General features: G+C 36.9%; 1 pseudogene; it reads right to left on the minus strand.

Annotated features, from left to right (window-relative positions):
* Positions 1–6,406: 6,406 nt before the first annotated feature.
* On the minus strand, positions 6,407–6,667 carry LOC117035861 (mitochondrial import inner membrane translocase subunit Tim9-like; annotated as a pseudogene).
* Between the last annotated feature and the right edge of the window lie 255 nt (positions 6,668–6,922).

Raw genomic sequence — 6,922 nt, forward strand, 5'->3', positions numbered from 1 at the left:
GGTCTTATTTTTGGGAAAACACGATATGTATGTATTAAATTTGGTTAGTCTCTTTTGTCTCATGTCTATTTGATTATTAAACCAGCCAAAAGAACCTGGGGGGAGAGCAAAATTTGTTCCTCCCCCACAACATCCTTTATTGTATAATAAACTGGTGAACGTGTTTTCTTGAGTTCTGTGAGCTGTTCTAGCAAATGATCGAATCCAAGGAGTGTGAACCTCTGATTTGAAACCAAATCAGACAGAAGTTGTGGGTAACCTGGGGGACCTACTACTTGCAATTTGTGTCTGAAGTGGGGGACAGCCTTGAGAGACTATGTCCTTAACCTGTGGAGTGTGTACTAATTCTGATTTGTGTCAGAATTGAATTGAATTCTAGGACATCCAGCTGGTGTCTCGGAATTGCTTGATGTGTGGAGAACCCACACATCTGGTGTCAGAGTATTGCATGTGTGGTAGTACTGTGAGAATAAAGGAGAAACACAGGGGAGTGTGTCTTTCTGACACAATGTGTGATTGTTCTAGTCTACTTGATGTTTTCTGCAGTTTGAAAATTAAATAAAATGTTTCCTTTGGAAGAAGTAATTATAAGATGTGTTGAATGTCATTGTTTCCATCTTATTTTGTTATTGTTCTCATCTCAAGCAATATGATTTCTTACTTGAATTTCTGTTTTGTACATAACAAAATGTACAAATAAGTAAAGATAATGTAAAACTTACTTTCGCCCTAGACTACAGGTGACTAAAAGGCCCTACTTCATAAATATGAATGTAGTTTTAAATCTTGGTTGGAAATCATGCTTTTCTTCTTTTCAGTAAAATTGACTGAGGCTTTTGTTATAACAAAGTCAAAAAGCAAATAATTAAACCCAAATGAGAACTTACCCAAAGAAAGGCTTTTTTTCAACAGGCTCAAAAATATAAATAAAAATTATCCAACAATCTAACTTTTGTGTTGAACTTCTGCTTAGCAAGATAAAGTGTACTGATGACAAATACTTAGAAAACTATGTTCCAAAGAAAAAAAATTTCAGCTTGAAGGAATTCCCCAGAGGCAGGGATGCAACCTTAGTCTAAGATAAAAAAATATTATCATAAAACAGACTCCCTCTGTTTTCAGAGCAATTGATGATTATCAAAAGAATTTTAGAATTACTAAGAAAAACTTATGGCCAATAGACAGAGGATGGGGAAAGGGCAAATGCTTAACAAAATTCCTTTACTTGGGTCATTTGGAGGTCAGGAAGAATTGATTTGTTATATTTGTCTTTCAACTCTCCCTCTTCTTCCTTCTCACATTATCTTAAATTTTCTGTCCTTGTTTTTTTTGATGGCTGTTAAGAATGAATGAGCTTAGTTGATAATTAGACTAACTTATTCTTCCTTGGGAGTCATTGATCAATAGTGCCAGGTTTCTTGGTAGAAGGGCTCTACCCAAAAGAACATTTTTTGAATTCTCTGAAAAACAGACTCTGGTGTCTGTTGAAGGTGATTGAAGAAGAAAGCCTGGCTATTCAGAATGTGTCAGTGCTGTGTGCAAGAATTGTAAATAACTGATCATAAGGGATAGTGGAACAAAGTAAAGTACACGTCTACTTTTTCTGCTCAGTGAATGTAGAGTACATCTCTTATTTTCTGTCTAGCGTCTATGTTTTGGGAGAATTGCCCCTCTTCCACTCTATGTTATTCTGGTCGGGATAGATCATGGGGGTGGCATGTAGGTGATAGGCACCTGACCCAAGCTAAGCCAATCAACATCTTCTTCTGGAAGTTTAAATCATTAGGGGAGCTGGATCACCTGATGGCTGGAGACAAAGCAGCTATCCTTGAATTACTTCTTGTCAGGTACCTGGGATGACGCTGCCTCCTGTCCTTCTGTTGGTTGCAGTGTTCATTTCTTCCTTCGCAATGCTGACCTACCCCAGAGTATTTCCAACAAGGTGTTTTTGTTTTTTCTTAACATGGAAGGATTAATTACCATTGTTTACCATAAAAACAAACAAACAAAACAAACAAACAAACATCTAACACTTTCAGGTATAACAGCAATTTCTGGATTAGAAATTAAATTTAATGCCTGCATGAAAGAAAGAAACTATATAGTATAATGGCTCCACATTGTCAATAGCTGATCTGCAGGCCTGGGCTGACATTCTATCTTCAGATTCTACATTGTGTGGTCCTTCGGTCCAGAGCTCAGTTACTATGATTAGAGAGGCTAGTAAGGCAATAAAGTGCAGTGCAGTGTTTCCCAGTGTATTCTGAAAAACATTAATTCCTTGAGAAGCTCTGTAAACAAACAAACAAAAACGCTGTGTAGTCAAATAAGATGGAGAAACAACTCACCTTGTATGTGTTTTATGGAGATTTACACTGCTCGTAAACATAGTGAAGGCTCTGATGAGTTACATGGGAGAGGAAACTGTTTAATTTTATCTAACCCAGCATTTCCCAAACTTGCTTGGGAATAAAATCCTTTTCCCACAGAATATCTCTTGGAACTAGGATTTTGTGAAACATATTTGGGGAAACAGGTGTAGAGGAATTACCAAAACTAGGTTTTCGATATTTAAACGTTTGTTTGGTAGACTGCTGACAGAAGAATTTTTACTTTATTGCCTTATTTACTAAAACAGCATTTCATCTTTAATGATATAATTTTTTTGAGGATGAATTGGAATATTATACTGGGCACTTATTTGGGTCAGTTAAGTGGGTATTTAATAAAATGGCTATTGATTTCAGGTACTGAAACACTTATTCCTCCTTTCCTGAAGGAGACAGATAAATTCTTTCTAAGATCACTAGCCAAAAGGAAACAAGCTCTAATTTTATTAATCTGTGTATATATTTTAAAACCCATGACTTTGAGTCAATTTATCTTCTTTTTTAAAAAAATTATTTTCAGGTGTACAAAACAATGTAATAGACATTTACACCCCTCACAAAGTGATAATCCCCCTCCCCCAATCTCCTACCCCTCTGACATCGTATACAGCTGTTACAATACCTTTGACTCTATTCCATATGCTGTACTCCACATTCCGTGACTATATATATATATATTTAATTCAATTTATCTTCTTAATTGAGAAAATTAACATATATCACTTAGAGCAATGATTCTCAACTTGGGATTTTTGTCCCTCAGAAGACATGTGGTAATATCTGCAGATCTTTTTGGATGTCACAATGGGATTGGGGGTAATGCTGCTGGCATCTAGTGGGTAGAGGGAACAGTAAACATTCTATAATAGGATGCCAGTCCCCGCAGCAATGAGTTGTCCAGCCCGAAATGTTAATAATGGCGCTGAGGTTGAGAGTAATGTAAGTGGTCCTTAAGAAGAAACAGTCTCACCTCCAACTTACATCAAGATACAAAGAGGGTCGTTTAAGGCATTACCATGTTCTAAACCATTAGTTTCAATGACATACTTCCCATTGACTTTGTGGCATTATGTTTGATAAAACTTAAGTCTAGACTTTATCTTTAACTGAAATTTGACCTGTGCAAGACGCTTGGGGCCTCAGTTTCTTTTCCTGAAAAAAAAAAAAAGATTAGATGAGAAGATCGAGAGGTTTCCTGTGATATTATGATTTGTGAAGAACAATACTGAGTATTCAATACGTATAATATAAGATAAACAACATTGGGCTTAGGCTCTGCACATTTTACTGTGCAGAGAAAATCTGAATCCAGTGATGTTGCCGTCCTGTGCCTGGACAGGTCTAGTACAGTCATGTAGTTGTCATGAGCCAGGGGACGAATGGCTCGTTGTGTCTTCTAGAGAGTCTCATTGATGTCTATCGTTCCACTCACTCCTTAAATGAAAGCTCTGATCTCAGCCCTCTCCTCAAACTACACCCGTATTTCGGTCATTTCCTCCTCTTTTATAACACTCAACCATCACCTCTATATTAGTGCAAATTCCCCTCTAAAATCCTCATGTTTCTTACGGGCACTGATTTCCAATAGTCTTTTAGACATCTCTACATGGATGACGATAATATTGATGATAAGAACAATAAAAATGCTACCACTGTTGACCTTTTGCGAGGATTCAGGCTTTTGCTAGGCTCTTTCTTTTCATTAGCTTGTTTAACCCTCAGAGACACTCAGAAGTTAAGTAACTTATTCAAGATCAAATAGTGTATGGTAGATCTGGGACTTAAAACTGCTAATGTTCTAAATTCCACATCTCCAATGAATTGATCAGCTTCTCTCTTACTGGGTTTCCTAAAATGACAGATGCCACCAACTAGACTGCAGTTCTTAAATCCCTCTCTCATATCCTTATGTTTACAATCGGTTTCCAAGAATTTAACATCAAATCCATCTTTTCTTTCCCCGACCTCTCCTACTGTCATTGCCTCTACTGCAGAGCTTCATCACTCCCCATCAGACATTTTACGAGAACCAACTAACAAAATGACCTGCTTTTAAACTTTTCATCTCTATGATTCATGCTGCCACTTCCCCCCCTTTTATAACAGAAATCTAGTCACTTCATTCATGCCATTCTCAAACACTTGTAATGGCCCTTCCCTGCTATAGACTAAAGAATGAAGTCCTTAATCCGGCCTTCAATACCTCCATGACTGAAGCCCAACTGTGATATTGGGAATAGTACCCACCAAGGTAGTTTTCATTATTCCTTTGATGATATCTTATCATGTACTTTTACATCTTAAATTTCTTGAATATGGGGTCTGTACCTTCTCATTCCTAATTGTAACACCAGAACATAGTTACCTTGGTTGAGAAAAGCTAGCGTACCTTTTCTTTGCACTCATCAGAGCAACACATTGACTCTGTTTAGAGAACGTACATAGGCTTATTGGAGTTCTCAGAATAGGTTTGCTTTCCTGTCTTCATTCATGTTTCTTTACCCTGGAATGTCCGTCCTCTTCCCCCATCATTTCTCTGACTACCAAAATCTTTCAAAGCCCAGATTTGAGGCTTCTTTCATTTAATTTTCTCAAGTCAGAAGTATTTATTCCTTCTATGATCCCACAAAATATTTTAATTTCTATTACCCATACATATTATAAGCTTCTTGGGCAGGGACACCATGACTTATTCATGTTTGTATTTCCTGATCTATCACACGACCCATTACAGGGTGATATGTTTATATTGCTTACATATAGAAAGAGCTTGGTAAATGTTTGATAATAAAATCATATCTCTTGAAGTTCCTTTTAGTTCTGTGATTCCAAAATATCATTCATTATTTATTTCTTTAAAGATTTTATTGCATATTACTCCCTGAGGGTAGAAATATGTTAGCGTTAGTCTGCAAACTACAAGTACATAAGGATTTTAATCACAGTATAGTTAAGACCTAGGGTTTTCTGGAAATGCCAGTGAGTTTTGTCACAAAAGAATAATGAGCTCTTTTCTCAGGAAAACTTCTTTTAAAGGGAGAATTGTGCTTGAAAATAGTCAATTTTACTACCATTGCAATTAAAAATTTTTATTTGTCTTTCTTTTTTATATGAAACTAACCTACGCAAGATATTGGTTAAGCATAAAGTCATGACTCAAGATAGCCCATGTATTTATTTTAGTTTGTATTGGTAACTTCAATACTTAGAGAGAGAGATAAAATAAAAGTTAGTGGTGAAACCAATATCCAGCTCTCCTTTCCTTCTTGGGGATATAGGACTACAATTCCCAGCCTGCTTGCACCTAAGTGGAGCCATAGGATAGTTCTGGCCAAGAAAATGTGAATGGGAGTGCTGTGTGGCAGTGGGAAAGCCCCTTTGTTTCTCCCATTCTCTTCCCCTGCCTTTAGCAATCATGGAAGAGGCCACATGTTGAGATGACAGAACCACGATGGTAAAGCAGCCTAAATTTTTTTTTTTTTTAAACAAGTAACCATTTTATGGATTTGCAGCAATTTGAGGCAGACATAAATGAATAGGTACTTGGAGGATGATGATCACTATGGAAAAGCATTTCGATGTATCCAGAGTCCAGTCAGAATACGATGGTATATATAGTATAAAGAACTGCTCAGTGATATTTTTATTTTATTTTTAGTAATAAATTTTTTTCTTATATGTGATTGAACATATACATACTTTGCTTTAAAATTAATAGTTGCAATTGAAGAAACAATGATTTATTTTTCTAATCAAGTGACCAAGCTACTGAATCTTAAGGCCTCAACAAATGTTACATCTTATTATTTTCAGTGAACAAATAAGACCTTCTATTTTGACTATTCCAGGTAAATGGGAATTTTGTTTCTCCCGTGGTTTCCATTTGCCAAATAGATATGACAGAGTTTACCATGGTGGCTACTGCTTTAAGGAGATTCTGTCAGATGAATCCTCGTTTCCGGTGCCATAGCTGTTGGCAATCCTTCTTCGAAAGTCCATCCGTCAGGATTTCTCTCTCATAGTTGGCCGAGCCCTGATTTAGCTGCCAGGGCTTCATTCTGTTGAATATAAGATTCCTGAAATCTCACGGATAGTCTTTTCATTACTTAAAAATACTTCTATAAGCAATATTCTGAACAGGTGGGCTGCTCAGGTTTCACTTCTCTTGTGAAGTCTTTGTCATAGTCCAAAAAGCTGGTTTATGTAAGTTTATTGTAGGTCCCAGGAAATTCCTTATACTATTTTATCTGATTAGATTCTGGTATTTGTACAGCCATATTCTTTTGGTACGTTTATTAGTCACCTTTTCCGATGCATGAGTTTTCTTTCTGTTCTGGAAAGGCAGTTGTTTAACTTTTGCTTGAATGTCTCCAGTGAGGCGTGATTTCTTACCAAGCACAGGCTTTCCCATCTGACACCAGTAAGAGGATGGGAGGCTGCATTGCCAGTCAAGTTTGGAGGGGCAAGGCTGTGGTCAGGGCGGGCACTAGGCCGCTGGATATCACAGAACCTGAAGTAGACTGAATTGTTGT

The sequence above is a fragment of the Rhinolophus ferrumequinum genome, chromosome 16 (genome assembly GCF_004115265.2).
Source record: "Rhinolophus ferrumequinum isolate MPI-CBG mRhiFer1 chromosome 16, mRhiFer1_v1.p, whole genome shotgun sequence".
Taxonomy (NCBI): Eukaryota; Metazoa; Chordata; class Mammalia; order Chiroptera; family Rhinolophidae; genus Rhinolophus; species Rhinolophus ferrumequinum.